Source organism: Patagioenas fasciata, chromosome 3, assembly GCF_037038585.1.
Source record: "Patagioenas fasciata isolate bPatFas1 chromosome 3, bPatFas1.hap1, whole genome shotgun sequence".
Lineage (NCBI taxonomy): Eukaryota > Metazoa > Chordata > Aves > Columbiformes > Columbidae > Patagioenas > Patagioenas fasciata.
This window is the reverse complement of record NC_092522.1, coordinates 30,744,367-30,768,850: the sequence shown is the minus strand read 5'-3', so window position 1 is coordinate 30,768,850 and position 24,484 is coordinate 30,744,367. Positions and strand designations below refer to the sequence as shown.

Here is a 24,484-nt window from a genome sequence, read left to right as displayed (position 1 = left end):
AGGAGATGGCGATGCAGATATTTTTCCAGGCCATAAAATCCCTTGCAGCAGTAGTAGCTTTTCAGGGGGCCCAAACAATTTTGTATTAAAATCAGGACAGAAATACAACAGGCAGACTGGAGAGGCACAGAAGGATGTTTTCTGAATCTTAGTTGTTCCAGCAGCAGAGAGTAATGGAAAGGATTAGGAGCAGAGTATTTTGTACTCAGAAGACAATTTCTTGCTTGTCCACCAGTTCACGAAGACATGGCAAAGAGGAAACTCTGGATCTGTAATTTATTCCTGCACCTTTGGTTTCTACCGCCAAAGATGCTGGCAAGATAATCACAGTAGCGGTTCTTAGAGATGGGAATGTGGTACTTCCTACCCAAGACTGCATCCACAAAAGATGTCAGGTCACTTTACAGCTTTTCATTTGAACAGACAAGATGTTTGAATTGTTTCTCAGAGTCACTTAAAAAAAAAGGCATGTGAAAATGTCAGAGAATTTCCTCTCTCCCTTTCCCACCCAGATACAAAATCAAATAAAAGCAAACACATGGGACAAATATGAGCACAGCCCCCTCTGCACGTATTCTCTGTGATACACAGACTGCTTCCAGATGTATGGATTAGACCTCATCCAACTACTGCTTGAAGCTCAGCCTTAGTATATTGGTTGAATACTCACCAAGTCGGAAACTTCCGGGAAAACTAATGCACTTGGTGGTCAGGCTCTCACCTTCTGCTGTGACACTGGTCACTGCGTCTGTTCAGTGGCCCTGTTGCCATCTCTTCATTCCAGTTAGACCATTTTCAAGCCTGCTAACAAATAGATTTAAAGTCCTTGGAGTGTAATTAAAAATGAAAAGTAAAGTAGGTGACCTTTTTTTGTCTCTTGCCTGAATATTTTTGAATCAACTGTTGCTATAGTGTAGGAAATATATAGTCTTGATAGCATGAGCAGTGAAGTAAACACATGGTGAAAAAACACAACATCAACACTGCAGCGTGTATAAAAACCCAACTGCCTGCTAAAGACAGTGTATTTAAAAGCCCTTCGGGATCTGTACTCTGAAACAGTTCACAGTTTTCACACATCATGTGGATGAACATCCCATGTAACTACTTTTGGTGACTGAATATTTGTGTGTGTAGACCGCAGATGAGAATTTTCAGAGATAAATAGGCCTGCAGTAATGGTAAGTACATGGGCAATGGGATGCCGCTCTGCCTGAGCAGGGCTTGTGCCCTAGGCTGTAGCTGTTATGACTGTATAATATGGTGCTTGGCATTTTTGGTTGTGATTCCAATCCTGATATTCTTCAGTACTGATCTCTTACTTTTGAGTGTCATTGGTATAAGACTAGACCAAGGTTCTTGGGGCTATAAATGTAGAAGAGGCACCTTGGCATTGCAACAGCCAACTTCATAGAATTGTGTCACTCATAGGATTTTTATCTTCACGTTGTGCGCTAGAGGAGCCAAGAGGGAGAACTGCCTACCGATGGGGATCAGAACAACGACCAGGCCAAGAAAAGAGCTACTTAAGCTTGTCAGCAAGTATAGAGTGCAATATAGAGGTACGTGCCTGGCTTATGGCCAAAAGGAGATGCCTCTCTGTCTCCCTGAGTCAGGGCAGCCACCACTGAGGAGGTGGTTCCTGTGGAAGATGAGAGACTGAGGCTCTGTACTGCTACCTCATGGTGTAACCTGGTGGTTAGGATTGTCCTGCCATCCAGGAGACCAACATACTTGAATCCCGGTATTGCCTGGTCAGAGTTTGTCCCTTGTCCCTCACCTCTGACTGGGGTACTCTGACAAGATAGTACAAGGTGGAATTCCCTCCATCATCACTACTCATGATAGAATGTGTATTAAAAACTTTTACAGAAATTATGCTGTAATCTGTTGGGGTTTTTTTGTTTGGTTGGTCGTTTTTGTTTGTTTGTCTTTTATCAGCTGCTATGTAAGAGAATTGAGAATCATTCCCCGGTTAAATGATGAACAGAAGAAGCGGAGACACACAGCACACACATTTCCAGCAGTTGTGGCAGGTTTATCTCCTAACAACACAAAAAGTGGATTTAAAGGCCAGTCTGCTGATGTCAACCTTAGGAAAATAAATGCAGGGAGTCTCAGAGCCCAGAGAGGTGCCCAGCAGCACTCTGCAGGCCGGCTGAGCCCCAGGGTGGCCGCAGAGTCAGGCTTTACCCGGGGACTCGCAGCCTTGGCTGCTAGAGACTGACCTGCCCAGGGGGTTTGGGCACCTCTGGGTTACAGGTTCAAAGGATTCCTGAGGATTTTTCAGGTTCTGAAGGTTTCAGCTGCTTAGGGAGGTGGTTAATGGCTACATCTCACTGTGGAGGTGTTTTTCTCACAGCATTTTGCAGATGCCTTATGGAAGTACTCTCAGGCAAATGTGGTTACACTTTGCAGGGGGCTTTTTATTCCCACCTTTCTCTAAAGCAGAATAGATACCAGCCAATAAAGTCAGCAGCATTGCTTTGCCAGTAGAAAGACTGTATACTTTTGTAAAAAAGCCCTTTATTATTCATAAAATATTTTGTGGTGATTTGGCTCTATTTTCCCTGAGAATTTAGAAAAAAAAAAAAGCTGTTATTCAGGAAAGAAATAAACGAAAGAAAAACAAACGAACCCCAAACACCTTAAAAACTGTTTTAGTCCTCAAATGTAGGTCAAAGACTGGAGCAACCTTTGAATCTAGCAAAATCACATTATCTCAACTGCTTTTCCAGAAATGCTGCAAATTCTATATTCTTTGAGCACCCCAATGGGCTGAAAATACTCCTGAGAGATTAGTGGGCTCTCAGCTACTGCTCCAATTCATAGAAATTAAACCTTCCATCATCTGGTTTTTATATTTGGAAAATGTCAGCTATACTTCCTATCACATATATTGTTGCTTCAATGCACTGAGCCTTCTGTGAATTTCAAAACACATAACTCAGCTCTCAAGCATTTCTTTTGTAAATATTGATAATGGTTTCAAGTTCTTTATTAAATAACTTTTTAATGAGTTTGAGGACAAAGAACTATTTTTTCACAGTCTCACAAAGATAAGAATCATAACATATCTTTCTGTACCATGGAACACATGGTTCTCAATACCTCATTGTGCAGCATAGGTTTTCCTCCCTTTTAAAAAGTTTACTTTAACAAAAAAAGCCCCACAATTCTAAGAAATAAAATCTTAGAGGCCATGCTAAAATGTCCAAAATTGCATGCCAATGCTATGTGACAGCTTTGCAGGTCAGTGTGTGCTGGAGTTTGGAGCAGCATTAGAAAACTCCCTTTACCCCTTTAATCCAACAGCAAGAACTACAAAATGTCACCATCGCTCCTTAATAATGTCCAATGTATAGACCTCTCCTTGCTCAGCGTTATTTATTGCCTCTGTTTTTACCAGAAAGGATCCCTGTGTATACACTTAGGATTGAAGACTATAAAATATTATGGTGAGGTTCAGCAGCGGAAGTTTCCAGGGAGAGGTTTTTTATCAGTTTACAAGCATGGTCAAAGTCCTGCAAGGGAGTTCCTCTTTGGAGCAGGCTGTAAACAATTTACATGGGGAGGTAAGAGGAAGTCTTTAGGGTGCCTTGAAAAATATTAAGTTATAGAAGTTCTGACCTCTGTCTTCTAGACCTGGCCCAGAGGACTGATGTTTACTAGCAAGCATGTGGCTCTCTAGGAAACTGCATACCGTCAGTGGAAGTTGAGTTATTTTTTTAATACATTTCAATTACAAGTTGGACTAGGTAGCGGTATACTAAATCAAATATGCTGTACAACTAATTTTCTCTATAAAAACCCAAATGTTTACCTTTGAACTTAAAAATGTTGCCTTCAGGCATATAGTATTCCAGCCAGCTGTAGTTTAAACACATAGTGCAGGTTCTGTAGTTTGCTTCTTCATTCAGCACTCAAGATCATTCATGTTTGCAAAGTGGAATTAAAAGCCAACTAGGAACAGATTACTGGTCCCCTGATATTAGCCTTTCTTCTCACACATTCCCTCAAAGGCTTTCAGGTCTAATAACAACATTTTCCTGTGCTGGTCCTATTGACAGCTTGAAACCTTAATGATGATCCATTTGAAATGTAAATAATTGGTCTTATTTGCACATTTATTCAAGGGAATTTGAATTGAATCATTTATCTGTGACACTACAAACAGGTCAAGAGACAAACAGGGATGTTTAGGTGATTTTAGATGGTGTTTTAGGCCTGGACAATGGCTGGATATATTGCCAAAATGGTGCTTTCCCCAAAGTCTGAGAAGAGACATCTCAGCCTCTCCAGTGTCCGCAAGTTTTTCTTGTTAAAATTAAATACAAGGGTGTGTATTAGCACTGCTGGTTGGTTTTGGTTGGTTGGTTTTTGTTTGTTTGAGGGTTTTTGTTTTTTTTTCCCCACACTCAGGATGTCAACAAAGCCAAAGAACAGAACATCTCTCTTAAACATGTAACCAAAAGATAAGGGTTGGGAAAGGAGATGTTGTTGATTATTGGATAGCAGGTTCTTATTTGCATCTATTATTTTAATGATGCTGAGACTCGGCTGCGGTGTGCAGGATGTGTTAGGGGACCAAGAGCATTCCAAAGGTATCTTTTCAGCCGTTTCCAGTTAAGGAGTATATATTAGAGTTGTGAATTAGAAGAACTATTCAATCTTCCATCTTTGTCACTGTGCCAACACACGGGAAATGACCTCGTCCTAAAAGCTGAGCACCTGCAACTCTCATTAAGATCCATCTAATATCACCCATTGCTTTTCAGACTCTGAAAAGGGCCTCTTACAAACTACCTGCTTCAAATTCCCTGGGGATTTATTGGCTCAGAACACAGATTACTGGTCTTGGTATCAGGGATTTCCTTTCTTTTGAACAGGAACATAAAAACACAAAGAAAGTCTAAACTCAAGTAATGTGAAAATATTGTGTTTGATTCCAACCCATACATTCAAAGTTACAGCTGAATGTCTGACTTTAACTTGAAATGTGATGCCTTGACTCTGCATATGATCTTATGGCATATAAAATGTTTGGAAGCCTTTGAAAAAATGAAAATATTCTTGGCTTTGGTTCTGCTTTTATTTTTATACTTTCTTTAATGCATTTATAGTTGGCTCAATAGATCTTTACATTTATCAAGCTTGGGTAGCCAATTTCAGAACTCATGAAATCTGTGTTGTTACTGATTGTAATGGTAGTACACTGTCAAGTCTGTTGTGCACTTTACAGATGATATATCCTTAGGTGAGAGGATCCTCAGACATAAGTGGTGTAGTACAAAAGCTTGATCCAACTCTTCCTGAAGCCTTTCCATTTTATTTCAGTGACATGCAAGACTAAAAGTTTGAAATGCTGAGCTCTTTCCTAAGAGGTGAGCAATAAAGTAGAGGCACCTGAAATGTTACACTGGCCTGAAATTGCCCCACTTTCACTCTTTTAAATTCAGACAAAGCAATAAAATTTAATGTGTACATGCACTTACTGCATTAAAATTAATGGTTTCACTTCCAGACTGATTACTGACCACGACCTTAAATGAAATTAGTTCTCCTAGAAGTTAATACAGATTTTTAGACATAGTAAAAATGCAACATAGAGAGCAATGAAAATTTCATGCTAAACGTGCCTTAGTGATCTCAGGGGTTTTTGATAGGTCCTGACAAGAAATAATCTCTGAGCTCTGTTGAACAGCTGACTCAAGTTTGAGTTAAAAGGAAAGAAATATCAGTTGTCTTGAAAGGTTTAAATGTAATCCGTTCTAATGAAGAATAGTTTTTTCCATTGCTCTGTGTTCACTTTTAATCCTATCAGAAGTCTTCTGTAAGAACACCTAAGCAACTTTGTACATGCCTAATTTTAAACAACACATCATACATTCACGGAGCATGTTCAGCAATGTTCTCCCAGGGCTCACTTTTGTATTATGAGAGTAAAACTTTAAAGCACATAATCAGTTAGCAGTCAGAGCTAGCTGGATATGAGTGGAAGTGAAGAACTTGAAATCAGACCAAATTACTAGTCACAGGATTTGCAGAGCCTGCAAGCTTATGGTTCCATGAAGCCAGATGCTCTGTGGCTCCTGGAAGGAAACAGTCCCTATCCCAAAAATCTGTTATTGAAAAGAAATCCTTTGCCATTCTGTGAAGCAATCTTCAAGGATTTAAAATGATCCAAAAGCTGATATTGTTACCCATGCAAGTAACGATCAGAGGTTCACTTTTCAATGCGTCAACTTGAAATGCATGGAATTCCTTCAAGGCTGAAATATGAATCAGGGGGAATGAACATGTTCTCAGTCAAGACTTTAAATGATGGGAAAAAGTATCTGAATTAGGATATGACTGGAAAACTTACTGTCAAACCACCTTGTACTGAAATTTCACTGGGACACCATAAGCTTTGAAGTCAAAGCTAGTTGCACTGAATGCTGTCTGTGCTCACAGTCCTCTTCAAAAGTTGGCAAAGTATGATATTCACAGGTAGTCACGATGAGCAGTTAAAGTATGATGGCATTGTGTTTATATGTGGACTGTTTAAGACACTTGCAGCACTTTCTAATCTTTCCTCATTTTTGCATTCATTATATGTGCCCATAATAGATAAGCAAGGTTGTAAAATGTGAGCTGTGTATCAAACTTTGCAGAAACATCAAGAATATTGGGGCTCTCCCTGTGCATCTTCTGTCTAATGTGTTGATAAACATACAAACAGGCTACATACTTGGCAATCGACATCTAGCAGCCTTCACAAGTTCAGCAACCAACCTTCGGAAAGTTGGCAGAACCAAGCTTGGGATTTGGTTTACAGCTTTTTCACAAGGTGTGCAATTGTTCTAAGCAAATAAAGCCCTCCAACCCCATAAGGAGCTTTAGAGTAGGCAGTTACTTTAAAGGATATTTAAAAGACACTGAAAGCCTCACAGTTTTACAGCCCTGTGGCAAGAACCGCCAAACTTGAACCAATGCTAACAGTTTGTCTAATGAGGGAAAAGGTACCCTGATGGATGTTCTTGATCCTACACATAGTTCAGCAGTTGGGGATCTCTGGGTGGAAGAGTATGGGTATTTTTTCTTTAGTTTTTTCTGTTAGTTACCCATCAGGGAAAAAAGTTGCATAAGTAGCCCTGTATATTCCCCGAATATGAGCTCCATGGTGGTGCCAGAGAACAAAAGTGCCTTTATATTATATGGTAACCATGGACCAAAGGACATATTCCTGAGCCTAATCACTGTATATAAGAAAGGCAGCATGGTAGCTAGGACCCAGAGGGAAGAAGCCCACAAAGTTCTTTTGTAGGCTGTTTTCTTGTGAAATAGATTCAAAAATGATGCTGCTGAGCAGCCAATGCTATGTTTACGTTCCTGTTCTTCTTTTAACCCAAACCCTCTTACGTAAAAGGAGACTCCAACACACTAACCCGGTGCTTCTCGCCTGAGGCAATGAACATAGCAATTTCATCTATCAGCTACAGCAAACCACAGCACGCTTTGCTAAGCTTAGCTTGTTATTGTCTTTCAGGCTGCAGAATAACCCAGGGCAATGGAACAGTTACTGGCACTATAAATGTTTTCAGACACTGAAGCTAGTAATTTGCAACCTTATTTGAATTAAATTACCTCTTTAAGAGAGTCTGAAACCGGATGACTTCATATAATTCATTATGTTTAAGAAGGTGGTTTAGTGTGGCAAGTTAAAACCCATTAAATTGCTCTGTAGTTTTCTTGGCTGTGGTTGTTTTTCTTAAGTGAAAGTAATTAAACATAAATATTTACTAATATCCCAGGCTGTGAAACTCTATAGCCAGTAAGAGGAACAAGGAGAACCGAGCCAGCGTTGGCTTCCTACGTTAATACCCCACGCTGGCTGAAACGTGCTTGCTGACTTTTCTACAAACAGGGCTGGCCGATGTGGAGCTCTGGTGGGGAATTCAGAAGCCGAGCAGCTGAATTTATTTAAACAAGGGGAGGAAACCACTACTCGGATACAATCTTCTTTCGTTGTTTTTATATACATAGGATTAATGCGATGGGCTGTAAGACACCATGAGTAAATTGGATCTTTCCCTACTCATACTGTCTAAAGACCTGCTCTGATCTGTAGATGTCAATGGTAAAAGCCCCACTGCGTTGCATGGGTCCTGAATCAGGGCTGTGCTGTCACAATTGCTGTAGATCAGCATGGGCAAGCCCAGCCACAGCGGGAGCACTGCCTTCTCTTGCCCCAGCCACCCCACCACACTGCTGCTAAACCATCTCCCTCTGGCCAGCACGAGTGTTGCTGCAGCTGCGTGAGGAACCAACACCAGCAAATACTGAGCAGTGTTGGTGCTGCCAGGTTAACTTAAGGTTTCTAGTGTTGTAAAGCAAAAGCTTCCCTTTGCCGAGCTACTGTTAAGCTGGTGAGATGGCAGACACTGGTAAAGGCAGAAAACTGTGTTAGTCTAAATAATATAAAGTCCCAATATCAATGTTCTTGAAGGGCCTGTCAGAATGCCAGCGAATGGGTCCAGACTGGCCCAACATGCCCAGGGAACATCTCAGGGTTAATGCTCCAGCTGAGACCCCTTCAGACCTAATTTCTAGGGGCAGTCTTAGCCTTGAAATAGTGCTCTCAGCTCTCTGTTTATACTCCATTTGAAACTAAGGGGTCTCTGGCAACTCTTTAGGACTCCAAGATAACAGAATTAAGCAAAGTGGTTTTTTGGTTTTTTTTTTTTTTTTACTGTAGTACTTCACTAAATTGTTCTATGGACAGATTTTGCTCTTTCTGAACAGACTAGGTCCACTTCATGCTTATAGTAAGACCTTTCTTCCCCAGCATCTGGTAAAAAGATTCTCATAAAATACTTAAGTCCTACATTGACAGAAAAATGCAAATCTGCTTAGCTTGAAGAAGATATCAATAGCTGGCTCAGAGGCACTGTTGCCAGAGCGAGGTACTGTACACCATGAAAAACAGCAACAAACCCTTAAAGCAGATGGTGATTAGGGATGGACATATGCCTGACCCTCTACCTTCTCCATACCTGCTGCTTTCTGCCGCACACATGGTGAGACATGAGGACAGTCAAGTGCCTCGCAGCTTCAGGCTGGGTGGCTCTGCCTGAACAGAGCAGAGGGCAGAGGAGGGTCTCCCAGCCCCGAGGGTGGGTGCCAAACCCTCTGCCCCCAACACATCACCCAAGCTGCTGCGGTGGCACACCCTGAGGCCACAGCAGCACCCCTCAACTGAGGACTTGGTCAAACAGCTTCGTTAAAAAGAACATGAAGCTCTAAACCCAAGGAGCTTGGCTGAAACAGGTGTGAGGCAGGGAGAAAGCTTGAATTACATGGACGGGGGAGGTTTGTTAACAAACTCTTCAGCTGAGCTTTTATTCAGAGATCTTCTTGCTGCATTTTGAATACTGCTGATGTCGCTGTGTTTTTCTTAAGACAGATGAGAAACACTAAGATGTCACATTCATATTTGCTATCCACATCCACCCAAAGAGACTGCAGAAGGCTTGTCTGACGGGGTGCTCAGCAAGCAGGTGATGAGGATTAAACCAGGAAAATTAATTTGTGGATTTTTTTTTTTGTCCTGTGAAGTAACAGCCCTGTAAACTATCTTACCTGTCCATTGAGGAGATGTCACAAGAAGAGTGATGCTGGACACTTCCCCCGCTCCCTGCCAACCCCTTGGAGGACACACTGTGAGGGTTCACATCACCCCTGGACCAGTATTTCCTTGCATCTCTTGCCAAGCAGAGTGGCAGCTCACGCGAAGCATGCTGTTAAGACACATGATGTATTTCACTCATGGTTAAGTCCAAAACCTTTTGCCAAGAATGAGCTTGTTAAAAGCTGCTTTAGTCAGAAAGATGAAATACTGAGCTGCCTGCCTTTTACTAGACACTAGCTCATAGGAGCTGAAACTCCAACATTTTCCTTTGGAATAAGCTGACTGGATCATTTCAGTCTTTTGGGGGTAGAAGGCTCAAAGAAACTGCCAAAACAATTGCAAAAATGAATTATATACGTGGCTGGGAAGCAATCTGTGTGTTCTGCTGGAAGAGGTTGCCCCACGCATACTCGCAGCTCTGCCCTACCAGCTGGGCACCCGCAGCTCTAGCCCTTCCTCCTCCTCAGGCTCCTCATGGGCCGTTCACTGATGTCCTGCACCAGCTCGAGATGGGCAAAACCTCCTTTAACACTGGGCCCCTGCTCCTTTTGGCAGCACTATAGTGATGGGCTAATTTTTCTGCCAATACAGATTGACAATAAAAGAGAACATGTAATTGCTGAGGCTGCTGGATGTATAAGAAGAAAACCAGTTAAAACTGTATTTATCGAATTAACAAGGCCTTATCTAATTTATCAATTAGTCAGCCAGAGTGCCCTTCTGCCATATTACCCCAGGCAAATACCCGGAGTCAGGCTTAGCACTTTTATTTGAAATCTGGAAGGCAGCTCCCCATAGCCTGAGAGCAGAGTCGTCTCTTTCCAGCATGTAGAGTACTCCTGGAGCCTGAGATGCTTCATTTAGGAGTGTGCTCAGATTTAACCCTTGCTATTCATACAGGAGAAAGATACAAGTGGAGCAGCCCCTGGATGGTTTTCAGACATGAGAAGGGAGCCTGCACAGTTGCTCTGAAGCTGCCACTGAGCGTGGGAACAGGCTCAGCCCGACGTGGAGCTGGGCTCCACACTCACGTTTCTGTGCCAGCGCGGTGTTGCCGAGCGAGCCCTGGCCTGCTGCATGCAGCCAGTGTGCCATATGAACTGCTGTGGCGTTGCTGGACAGAATGGGGATAAAATCTCTGCTAAGCCTGAGAAAATATCCATGCATTTACGTCCTGGGCAGATTTGGTTCCTAGTGGTGGCTAATAGCAAAGCTGCTTTTTTTTTTTTTTTTTTTTTAACTCATTTTCTCATCCAAAGGCTCTAATAAGCCCTCGCTAGATGTAACAAATCTGATGCCAGCAAGTCTGGTAATTTCTGTACTTTCAGGGGTTCTTCCACAGATTTATCCTATCCTTTTATTCTAATTGCTGTGTGTATTTCGGTCTGCAACATATTTAAACCAAGCAAATCCAGGAGAAAGACGAAAAGGATAAAAGTTTCTTTCCACTACGTTTAATTGGGAGTTTCCCCACAACCTGTGTGGCAGTAATAGGCTTAGAGTCTTATTTGTACAGTAATGCTTGATTTACTTGTTTCTCCCCTTCTTCCTTTCTCTTCCCATGGTGGCACATTATTGTTTCAAACCGCTGATCTTTGCTGTGGTCTCTTGTTTCCCACAGCTTGCATTGCTGGGATGTTTACTTCCTGGATTTAATTCTAATTTAGCTACTACACTAATCCTTAAATAAATCTTTTTCAGTTCAACTCTTTCCCTTAACCCTACACACCAATGTTTACACTAATTTAAATAGGCAGGATATTAGATTAAAGTTAATTGAGGGAGTCAACATACTAATCCAGTTTCTACAGGTTTACACTCCTGAAGAAAATATTAAGAGCAGCCGTAAAAATTCCCCTTTTTCATACTCAGAGTGAGGGAGAATACATTTGGAGAGTGACCCACTATTAGGTTTTGGAAACCCAAGTATCATAAGTTTTGCAAATTGTCAAACATAATGTAAGACAACACACACAGCTAAGATGAATTCTCTTTCATTTCAAGACTGACAGCTCAGGAAAACAGTCTGAACATAGCTGGAGAAATTACAGGTTTCCATGAGAGAGAATGACAACATATTATCATAGTGTAACAATCCATATAGTATTTACAAACAGTACAACTGAAATGGGAAAAAATCCCAGCAACTTGAATAGAATGTTTTGAGTGTTACGCTTTTTTAAAGAGACAAGACTGATTTTTTAAAAAACAGCTAATCTAGCAGTCCAGTTTCCAGCTTGGAAGTTTAGATCAATATCTGTTGGTGCAAATTTTCACCTATGGTTAGTTATGTGCAAGTATAATCTAAAGCAGATAAGCATATAAGTTAATACAGTGATATCTAAATGATAAAAACATCATCAGATTTAATACAGACAAAAAAACCCACCACTCAGACATCTAAAAAATTCTGTTCCACAGCCTTTTTTTTTGGGTCTAAATATAAGTTTATCCATCTTCTGGATGTGCTGCAAGCTCTAGTTATTTTCTTTCATTGTGAGGGAATGGAAGGCTATGATTGGAGCAGTTTTGCTGGTTGGTATTTTTTTGTGATTTAACGTTGTCACTGAGATAGCAACATCAAGTAATAATTTCATTATATTCTGTATTGCACAGGTGTATAAGAAAATGGTTCATGAGTATTTTGCTGCAGCTGTGTATTTCATTTCAATCTTTAAGAGTGAGAAAAATGCCTAGCAATGGAGAGAATGCAGAGCTACATATAAAATAAATACAGTTAATTCTACTCTACAAATTGATACCTATGAAAAGTCTCCTTTTGAAAACTCAAAATCCACTTTTGACACAAAAAAATGGAGCTCCTGAAGCTGAAAGCCACACGGAGGCACATCCCTCTCCTCTTAAGCTGCAAACATCTACCTTTCTTTCATGACCCCCTGAAACTAGTTGGATGCTGACTTACACCAATTAATAACATGATCCAGGGTGAAAATCAGCAGCGAACAGCAGCAAATCAGTTCTGAACTCCTATCAATCTCTTGTCCATGGCCCATGCACATATTTATGTAATAAATTCAGTCACTGTAGAATGCCGAATCCCGTTAAACCCTGAGTGCTCTGGGGCAGAAGTTGTAGCTTTTCCCTGCCAGGTAGGTGTTTACGAGCCTGGTAGCACCAGAAGCGTTTCTGGAGCCCACAAACGTAATTTAGCTGCAGTAATGCCTGCCTCGTGCCGACATGTGTTACACGCAATTGTAAAAAGGAAAAAAAAGTTTAACAGCTTAGCCACAAAGGAATGTTTATATCTGATTACACTAACTGCTAATTTAATGGTAGTTAATCAGCAGCATGTAATACAAGCTGAGCAGCCCAATGGATTTATTGATGAATGGCATTTAAAGTTGTTGTTAGAAAACCAGCGCAGTCATTACATTAAACAAGCAGGCACAGGATCAAACCGCAGTGCATTTGGTAAGGGCAAATTACTGCTTCAGCTTTACAGTGCTTCAAATCCCAAATTTCTCCAAATTTACACTGACCCAATAGGCCAGTGTGTGAGCTGCAGGCCCAGTCTTGCACAGTGCAGAAGACATCCCCTGAGGTTGACACCAGTACGCATCATGTTACTGGGATGGGCGCTGAGTTTCTGAGAAAAGCAGGTGCTCCCCCGAGCCTGTGTGCTGCTCCTACCCACTTTCAGCCACTGGAACAAAAAATACCATGAGCAACATGTTGCCAGGGCTGCCACTTGAGGCTTAAATGCTGGAGTGGGATTTTTACTCTTCCTCCTTCGCGTGTGCATGTGCCTCTACAGGTCAATACAGGCTGCAAGGGCCACATTTCTTCCCCTATGGAGTCAGTGGGGGCTGAGGAATGGATGCAATCCTGGCAGCTGCACAACCGCATCCCTTCCCAAAGTGTGAGCCTGCCTATGCCTTGGCTGAGGGGGGCTGATTTAGGGGAGAGGAAAAGAAAGGTACAGCCACCTCATTCCCTCTGGCAAGCATCGATTTGCCTGGATGCACACCCTGCATCTCCCCAAACCTGACCTATACAGCTGCAGCGTACCACGCAGCTCGCTTTCCTTAGGATGAAATATGAGCAAAGGGAGTTTGCAAAGCAATGCTGGAAGCAGATTCCCACAGAGTGCATCCATGCCTGAGATCAAAAAGCAAAGAAAAGCTTTTTAAACAAGTTCAGACTGAACCTTTTAACTCACAGAGGCATCTCCAAGTGGCCATTGCTCCCTGCTCCCTCCAGCATGCTGCAGCATCCAGCTATTCAGCCTCAGCCTCCTGACCCTTCGGCCAGCTGAAATCATCCAGAGATTTTGCTACTCCTGACTTGGCTGTGATGAGGCCAGCTGCCAAGTGAGAGGCATCTGTAAAGGAGGAAAAAGTTGGAAATTATGTCAGTTATTTATTCATGGGAGACAGTTTGCTGAACGCTGCCAAAAGAGCTTCTGTTTCTTTGCGAGCTTCAGTTCCTTCTTGTGCAACCATCAGGAATGTGTCCATCTTTGCCTGTTTCATGAACACTTCTGCCATTTAACTGGAAGATTTCAAAGACACGAGATGGTGAGTTCCAGGCTGTTAGCAACAGCCTCAAGAAGAGCAGGTAGAGAAATAAATACTGTACTTGAGGAGACCTGTCAAATGAGGTGCCTTGTGACCCAGCATTGTAACAATGGGGAGTTTGAGAAAGGCTCGCTTGAAACATAAAACCCAGACAAAACCTTGATATGTATTAAATTCACCCCAATGATACTTTAGCAGGGAAAACAGAAAAAGTGGCATGGCTGTATTTTTTTTGTTCAGAATTAAGTGTAAGCCAACCCTTAGCAGAGGCAGCTCATTAAATCACCTCTCAGCTTGAGGGCAAGCATGGGGAGACCCAGTAGGCTTCCAGCTCCTGATGGAAACAGTAAGCTATGCTAAACCAGTTGCACTCTTCTGGAGCAATTTATGGATTCATAAAATGTATCATTAACCTTATAACTCATCTTTGATCCAGAATGACAAAGGTACAAAAATGCATATCTGGAAATGAGAAAAAAAAAAAGAGAGAGACATAGGTAAATTAGATCTGTCAGACATGGAGCTTGGCTGGGGAGTTTCTGGGTGACCCTGGTGACAGGATTGGGCGCATGAAGTAGTTGATGTGACTTACTAGTAAGAAAGACTTTCAGATTCTGCATGCATCCTCACAAACCTCATTTGCTACTGTCTTACTTGGTAGCCCCAGTGAGGCTGGTGCACCTGAGTACTTGTGAAAGTCTGGGAGAGGTGAGATGGGTTTCTTCTGCCTTCACCTTAGCCACAGACAGCTCAGGCGTCTAATGCAAGCTACGCATCTAGGCTTCCTCTGTAGTCATTAGTCCATAGATGAGGTGGGATGAGACATTACTTTGATGCTTGCTTTTTTTTTTTCTCATTTCTGTGTCTAGTTGGAAGAATTGCCTTTGGGAGATGCCTCTTCTCTCCGACAGCTCTTGAGGGTACAGAACTGACTGGCTTCAACTCACTTAGCTGACTGGCAGTAGGTGAAATAATGCCTTTAGGGATGGGTGTTTCTCAACCTTATGTCCTTTCTCATTGCACTCCTCCCTACGATCACAGCTGGGACAGCACACGGGCAGCTGCAGGCACAGAATCGAAAGTAAGTCAAAATGCATTTGCGTTTAAAGTCAAATGCAAACAAAACTGCTGGGGTGTGGAAAAATATATACATAGATCTGAAGGATGAAGCATCAAGATTACATTTTCCAGAAGCAATGAGAGATTTCTGATCTCCCAGAATCCATGCTCAGTTCCCCTGCAGCATCAGGACAGTCAGCACTTTTCTTGACAGATCTGCTGGGACCAGCAAGATAAGCAGGTTAAAGATGAGCTTTCTCCCCTTTCTTCCCTTCAACTGGCAGCACCCTTTCTGAGAAAGTGCAGGAGCAGAGGAGAAGCTCCACAGTGGTCAATGGGGAGTCAGGGCTTGAGAAGTCCTTCATTTTGGGATGAATCCCATAGGGATGGACCCTGATGGCTCTGATCAACAGGGACGTTGCTGAGAGCAGCAGGACAGAAACCCACTTTCTCCCACAGCCCTGCAGGAACCCACCGATCTGCAGCCAAGAAGCTTTTTAGTAGCGTTGCAAATATTTGTCAGTGTTGTGAAGGATACAAATAGCGTTGCTCAGCCAGGGTGGGAGACCTGAGCTCTGTACATAGTCCTGTCAGAGCAACCTATGAAGTCATTTAGAAGAGAAACACTTGAATTAAACTAAACATAGGAGTCTCTACATTTGTGGAGCTGGAACCAGCTACACCCCAAGTGAAGTGCACTATGAACATGTGTTTGCAGCTGCAGTAGAGACCAAGAAGTGCTTACAAATGGGTCTTATGTGCCCCCTGTAGATGGAGACAAACATCAAATTGGACCATTCACTTTCTTCTCAGCTCTTCCCCATCATTTACCACTCATGTTGTGCTGGGCTAATTCCCCGTACTGTGTATTTTTGAACAGACCATTAAAAAGTTATGGTGCGGGTCACTTCTCAGGCAAGAGGGAATACTCCATACATAGGAGGGTTTGTTACTTGTTTATTTCCAGAGCCAATTTTTTTATTTCTTCCCAGTTTCACACATATAAAAGAGCAGCAGTAGTAGACACAGACCATGCTGTGGAATTTGTTGCTGGCCTGGTATAAACAGCCTGTCCTGTATATTGACCTAATGTAAACAGCCAGTAGCCTATATAAACAACCAGCAGTTGAGCTCAGGCTAAACGAAGCTCCAAAGTATGTTTGAGCAGCAAGAAATCAGATGTCAATATATGTATTTCCAATTTATAAACTGTTGTTTCTCTGCTTGCCAGAAACAATTCTCTATTTTGCAAATTTATTGGAAGTTGGGCATGACACAGTTCACGCTTTCCCCAAAGAGCAGGTTGACAGGGAGCGTTACTGCTGTCCCACAACCCTCCCTTTACTCTTGGCCAACCATCTCCCAAAATGGGGCTACCAGGTGAAGGAGGAATGCACTGGCAGGAGACAAAGGAGCCTCAGGGTGGGACAGGTTCAACCCCAACGTCCCAAAGGGGATTCTGCAAGTTTTAAACTTCCTGCTGGAAAAAAATTCAATCAAACTGACCACATTTGCATGTACGATTACCCATACAGTCATCTTTAAAAATGAGGCTATCCTGAAAAGTTATCTTGTTCCTTAGAAAACTCTCTATTTGGGGTAGAAATCTATGAGAAAACAGCAGTCTTTCAAAATTGTGCCTTTTTTTTCCTTTAAGAGGCTGTTCTCTCTTTGAAAATCCCCGCCATTCTTAAACTATTAAATATGCTTTAAAATTTAAGTCACAGAACAAGATTAATCTTTACTGTAGATTTGACTATGTAGCTATTTCACTGCTTTACTCAGAGGCAAATACTGAACTGGTCTGGAATTAAATGGAAATGGTAAAAGGGAGGGAATGCAAAGGGCAAACTGATAGAAAAGAGGGCTAAAAGGGTTACAATCATATAGCTATACTTAGTAACAGCAGGGGAAAAATAAATAGATGCAGTTATTTCGGGTGGCTGGGAGAAACTACAGAAAGAAAACAAGCCTTTTATCTTGAAACAGTCCATCTGACTTCAGCCCACCTTGGCAGATAGCAGTTTGCTCTCTGAGGAGAAAGGAACCAGATGGTTCTCATATTTCTAATGGCTGCGTATCTGCATGACCAACACCGCTTCAGAAGTTAGCAGCAACTGCTGGAAGCTTCATTGGTGTGTGTGGTGGCAAATGATTAAGAGAATGTGAATATTTTCTTTTTTTTTTTTTTTTTTCCTTCTTCTTCTTTTTCTTCTCCCCTAAACAAGTCTGGTATAGATGGTGAAACAACCTCCCAGCAAGGGCTGCACATCAGACATGCAGGTTGCATCTGCACCTTCATGGAGTGGATGGAGGACTCCGATTTAGTGTCAGTTCAGCAATTTTCACTAACTGGACTCATTGCAAGTGGTCCAAAGACGAGCTGCCTCATGTAACCACACCTCTTGCAAGACTGTTGACTTTTTACATCCATACACAGTGTAAAAATCAGGCAAAATTCAGCCTGAGGTAAACCCTGCTGGGGCATAATGCATTAGGTTTCTGTACTGTTGAACCATGTAATGAATCCCAGGGTTGGTGCTAATGCAAAACTAGTGGTGATGTGCTAAATGGTTTAACTGCTCATAAAATGGTGGCTAACCACCTGTCCAGGTTTTTAAATCAGGCAGAGGAAGTTAAGCAGTAGTAATAAAAGCATACTATATTAAGTTGCAATGGCTAGCACTAAACTAAAGGAGAGACTAAAATTAGAAGTTAATTAAAACAATTATTTTACAAGTAAGGAGTCAGAGGGGAAAGCAGGCTGAAGTCTTCCCCTTACTATTCTGAAGGAAACAGATTCTCATTCGGAAGAAGGCTTCACAGCAAAAGTAACACTTTGCACTATTTTAAAGCTACCTTGAGCTCTGTTTAACTATTCAGAGGAATTGGTTGGAGTGGATGTTAAGAAGCCACTTACCCAGAAACCTATCGGGATAGCTGCACCATTCAACCCTGCTTGAAGTAGTACCTGTATTTTCATTACAAAACCAAGATTTTGCCTCAAATTGCTGTGCTGTGAAATGCTCTCAGCAGCTTTTGAGAACTGAAACCTGTGTTCATCCTACTTTGGTTACATTTTCACAAAATGGAAAATAAAATGCACTGTTAAAATAAGCTTACTTGAATATTAAGTAAGAGGAGAAAAAGAGAAAAAATGCCTTAGAAAATATGAAACCTCACAGGAAGAATAGTTACTGCCAGAACAAGATTAAGAAACAATAATCTAAATTTGAATCTTTAGGATTGGCTGAAAATTAATATAGAAACATTATTACACTATATTGTAGACTATCCAGCACTTCCTGTATCAGCATGCAGTAAATGCGTTCCCCTAGGTACCCAGAAAAAGAAAGCTATGTATATTTATGAGATGCCACGGTCTCCTGCATCACTCTGTATGCACCAGCTTAACCCATGCTGTAACAAACATAATATACTGAACCGCAAGACCATCAGTTATTAAGAGAACATCACATAATTTTGTTGCTTAATCCTCTACCCGCTTATACTTATTAAACTGCAGGTAAGGACCACCAAGTCAAAGATATCAAAACAATTCAGAAGCATCCTAAAGTCTACATAAGGCTATACTTTTCTAAAAGTACTAGTTATAAATAAGACCCTTCATTATTGTAAAATTTAAGAAGCAAAAAAATTAATTTATATAAACTCTTACTGTCAACAGGTCAGTTCCTCAAGGTCAGAAAAAAATGAGATAACAGGCATTGCTGCAAATACACTAACTAATCAGAGCAGAAGCACTAGGAAATGCTAACTCCTTGAGGATTCTGCAGTGGGTGTATAAATTCAGATCTATTAATTACAGCTGCTTCGTATTTCCTCTACGGCACTAAAGATAGCAAGGTCCTGGTAGACAGTGATGATGAGGGTTGCCTGAGAAGAGGTGTACTCCTAATAGGTCACACTTGCAAAAAAAATTTAGAAAAACTCATCAACAACGTAACTCTGAAGAGAGTCTGAAAACCTGCATGTTTTTTTCTAGTAATAATATTGCATGCGTATAAATAATTATTCTTTCTCCTTACACAATTTTTTTATGTTAAGAAAAGGTGGCCTTCAGTGAGTTCTTTGCCAAAGTTTAGAAATCTCAAGTAAGACCTCCCAGACTTGGCAGGGGAACAACCAAGTACTATTTCATTGTTCTCTCTTTACAGGTGACCGTGGCCACCGTCCCCTCCACGCTGCTGTTGTCCTTCCTCGCAGGGGGAGATGCCGCTCTCTGCAGCTGCTGTAGGGACGGGTGCTCCAGTGCCAGCCGGGCCCAGATCCTGGGCACCAACATCCCTCACCAAACCAGCACGGCAAATGATTACTTGCAAGCACAACAGAACTGCTTAACACTAGTTTTTTTTTCATATTGTTGACTTAATAGCAAGGGGGTTTTTAACCTAAAATTTTGAAAGGGAGTCTTTAGCAGCATCTTAAATTGAAAATGATTGGATGCAGAAGTGGTATAGCTATTTTAAAAGAGAATGTTGGTGTAGTTATCGTTTGTTTAAAGGATGAAGGCACCATTAAGGCACTTTGCTGTCACAGGAATACAGATTTTAGCCAAGTGCAACAGTCTTCAAGGTTTTCTGTGGATGAAATCAATCCTTTAAAGGTATCGAATGAGCAGGGCCACAGCTAAATATACGTTGTATCAATATAAACTGTGCAACAGAAAAACATTGAGTAAACAGCCTGGAATTATCAACTTTTACTGCTTGTGTGTTGTAGAAAGCCAGCATGACACTGCTTCTGAGTTTTAAACTACAGCTGATCAGCATTTTGACATGACCAAGCAGAGATACTAGGGCTTATGGAAGCAGCCCGTCCAAGCCGCACTGTGGGCTGGGGGTGGTAGATCTCAAGTGTCCTCAGGATCTGACAACACACACATCACTGTACTCATACTCATTAACACTCATTGTTTTAATAAATTCACAAATTAAAAACATTGCAAGGATTAAGGAATGCATTCCGTTAGAAACATAGGGGTTTGAATATTTTTGTCTCCATCTTTAGGAATCAGCTTTGTGTTCTTTTGCATTCATGATTCTCGTAACTTTAGAGTGATAGACGTGTCACGGAAAGTAATTTAAAAGGAGAGGCTAAGTGGTGTGAAATCAGAAATAAATGAAATTAAAGCTTGACAAGAAAAGCAAAACTTTCGTAATTAAACTCCTTTCAATATGATGGATGCTTTTGATTTGCATAGACAGCTCTGTGAGCATACATCTGGGTAATACCAAACTACTGTCCAGAAAACATGTCAGATGCTTTAGATTAGGGATTATATTTTTAGTCTTTCCTTGGTTCCATTGTTATACATATCATTTCAAGGCAGTTGATTTACCAGCTGCCATAAACCCTGTTTAAATATTCTCTCTGTCTAACAATATCACCGAAGGAAAGCTGAGTACTGAAAACCACCCTGGCCCAATGTGACCTTTTTCCTCTGGAGAGCCTGTAAAAGTTGCTCCCATTGCAGCAGCACCTGGCTCTGCTATGGACTTTGCAGCACAGTTGTATTTCCAACAGTTCAGATGGTTCAGATCTCGTCACGTATGTATTGTTTCAGAGGTTTCAATGACAGATCCAAATCTTGAAACTCTATACTGAACATGATGCTTATCATATGGCAAAGGAGTAGAGACTCTTGTTTATTATTAATAGTAACCCATATAAACACAAGCCAAATCCAGTCAGAGATGCTGCTCCCCACTTAGCATTGCTGTAGGTTACATTTGCCTGCTGCTTTTCACATTATCATTATTCATAGTCCTTCAGTTCACTCGGTTGTGAATGATGGACAGAAACGGACAATGCACAGGGGTTTGGAGCGTGGATTTTAAAACACGTGGGAAGAATAGAAATGATGTATCTATGAATACTCCCTCAGAGGGTCTCAGCTCTAACACTGTGAAAGAGGGGCTCAGAGCAGTGTGTCTTTTCTGGCAATGCAGCTGAGGGAAGCAGAGATTAGAGCACCCGGTTTACACGAGACTCAGCAGATTTTCACTTGGCAGGCACTTGGGGCATTAGTACAAGTCTGGCCAATGTTACCTGCCTGGCTGGGTCTTCTGCCTTCAGTGCAAGGAAATAAAGATATATTTTGAGCTAAAGATATATGTGCATATGTGTTTATACATATACATAGATATCGTTAATCCATGGTTTTCCTCGTATACAAAATGCCGTCTTTCAAGCCTAAACCTGACCCCTTTTACTAGGCCTTCTACTTCATCCTCTGAGCAGCCCACAGTTTTCTTCAAAGGCCATCATCTCGATTTGTACATATTTATGTCCCTAAACATGTATATATGTTTATATGTCTCTCTCTCCCTCCATCTCTATGTTTAAATGGTCTTAAGTACTTATTATCAGCTCTTTTGCTAATGTGCACCACCAGCAAAGGCAGTGGAAATAAATTCATAATGTCTCATAAAAATCAGACCATTAAATATGTGGCCACAAATTCATCTTACTGAATTTTATTTTTATAGGCCACCTATCACCTAATGATGATATATCTGAATAGATATAATGCTTTGAGACAATAAGGCTAAGCTACCACACTGAGGAATGCAGTATAAATTGAGACAGGCAGAGAAAATAGAATGGGATTAGTGAAGTTTTATAGACTGTAGAATACAGGAAAGTATACGTCAGTAACTTCTTTAGAAGTTGCACAAATTTCCAGGTTCTAACCTGGTATTCCTGCTCAATTGCCTGTCCCGTTTCAGCCTTTCTGTTTATGAATGTTATTGTTGTGTGCGTCTTCATTAGTCTCCTTTAAGAATAATCTTTAAAAGGTCAGTGCATTAATACAGTATGTTTAAAATATTTAATATACTGCTACACATAGGAATAAGTCGTTCTGATGGGTAAACATTTCAGGCAAAGCAGGTATGTTAGATTTTGCTGAGCTGGCAAGATGCATCCAAAAATTGAATATTTTGGGAGACAGGCTTAATGAAGATTTTGTACCTTAAAATTCCTTTTATTTATTGGCTGTTATTTGATTGCACTGTTGGATACCAATTATTCCGGCAGTTAGTGAGCTATGTAATTTCCCATAAAAAACCAGTATCTCATGCAAAATCTGTTAGTAAAGGAAACACTATAATTGGGTGAAAAGTTGTTTGGTTTTTTTTCATAAAATAAACAAAAGGAAGTGAATTAAAAGCACATTTTTTGAAATAATGTATAGTTAATAATTAACTATGCAAAACTGCCCAGCATGAGATAGATTCTCTAAGGAGTGGTAGAGTGAGGAGGAAAAAAATCCTCAAAGTTAAACAGAGAGTGAATTACATCCAGCAAAAGCTGTGGCCCAGGACTCTCCCAAGAAGAGCGGGATGCTGTGTAAAAATGCTTTCCATCTTCTCCCACGACCTTTTAGGCAGCAGGTCTCTAACAGCTGCAGCTCCTTCCTTTCTCTGAAATGAAGCTACCATCTTCCCTACGTGACAGATCCAGACTGGAGTCCATCTGGTTGCCGCAAGTCATGCTTCTGCAGTGCCCAAGGTGAAAGAAAGTGCATCTGGGAGTACATTTCCCCAGATTTCCTCCTACCACAGATGGCTCTGCACCTGCTGCCTGGCCCTGTGGGGTACATACCGTGACCAGTGCCTGCACCCCAGCCCATCAGCACTGGGAACAGATCGCTCAACATTTGTTCAGAATACCTTACTGTGTATCTAGACGTTTTTTCAGGTAGTAAATTATACCTATCTTCAGAGAAAAATCACCAGCTTTCTTCTCCAGATAACTTATGGGAAGAAGCTTGAGCTGAAGATGCTCAGATGCCTGAGTAAAGATAATTTTTCCCATTCAAATGGTACAGACCAAAATATTCTCTCAAACACCTCATTATTCCTATTATAAGGTAACATTTTGATTTGAAACATCTGCAAGTTCTTGAGACCTGACTGAACCTGACATTCTCAACCTTTGGCAACTGTGTTACGCCTGGCATGCATTTGTGTGTATGTGTGTACGGGGGAAAGGCAAGGAAGGTCTGAGCATATTCTGGTAAAGTGGGATCCCTTTCCAAAGTCCTTCTGGGTATAGGGTACCAGCATCATCCCAGTCCTTCTGTTTACGGGCAGTCCTGATGCCCACACAGAGCAGAACTTGGTCCACAGCAAGTTTGAAGAACCCATGTTACACTTCCAAAAGGATTTCTGTAGAGATAATTTCTGCCATTTCACCCAGAAGGGTCTATTGCCTTCCTTTACCTCTATTAGATGACAAGTCCAGGTTGAAGCCCATCTGGCTGCTGCAAAACCAGGTTCCTGCATTTCCTTCCCAAACAAAGGAGGCACCTTATCTACCAAGGGAAAAACAAAACAAACCTTGAATTAACAGAGAAGAAAAATTTTAAAAATATATAAAATCTTATTTCTAATACAATGATAATTTAAAGCCCTACAAAATTAAGGCATTTCTGAATCACTAGCTAGACTTGTCTCTGGTTAGCATAAAGGCATGCCTACTGCTAGGTCTTTGTATAAAAATCCTTGAGGAGAAAAAGATATATTCTCAGCAAAATAAAATGTTGTCAGCTCTTTAAGCCTTAGTGGGAACTGAAAATGTCAGGCTTATACCTGTTAGGCATCATTTAAATTGAAATATGGACCTTCTTCAGTCTTCAAAGTAATGCACTTCAGGTGATAATGATGGATTAACGTTGAGAGAAAATGACCTAGCAGCCTGTTAGTTACTTTTTTCAATTGAGTGGGAGCACACCAAATTTTTCATCGATCTGCCAATTGGAGACAGCTGAGAAATGACGACTGCACTTACTACAGGGTTCATACATAAATATTCACTGATGAGCACATTAAAATATGGGAAAGCGGAGGAACAGTTTGGTCAAATTCTGCTGCATTTAGACTCATGTTCGAACAACTATATATTTCTAAACAGTGAGGGTTTACATGTTCAAAGAGCTGCCCCCTTCATAGTGAAGTTTCTTATAAGTTTCTTACAACATCACACAAATGTATTTTACAAGGCAACTCCGTTACTCACAAGATTAATTCAGTGCCCTTTAAACTGTGGGAGTCATAATCAAATGTGGTTTAGATTAAAGTGATTTAGCATTATTCCAACATCCAACAACATGAATGTATGTTTTCAATGGATAAATCTGAAATCAGCTGTTCTGCATTGTTAAGCCTCTTACAACGAGCTGTTTGAA

General features: G+C 41.2%; 1 long non-coding RNA gene across 1 annotated transcript; it reads right to left on the bottom strand.

Annotated features, from left to right (window-relative positions):
- Window positions 1–375: 375 nt before the first annotated feature.
- On the bottom strand, window positions 376–23,599 carry LOC139827531 (uncharacterized). The gene is made up of 4 exons (XR_011738213.1): window positions 23,520–23,599; window positions 13,854–14,015; window positions 671–801; window positions 376–453 (listed from the first exon to the last, which is right to left on the bottom strand). It is a non-coding gene; the product is annotated as an uncharacterized lncRNA (long non-coding RNA).
- Window positions 23,600–24,484: the final 885 nt, after the last annotated feature.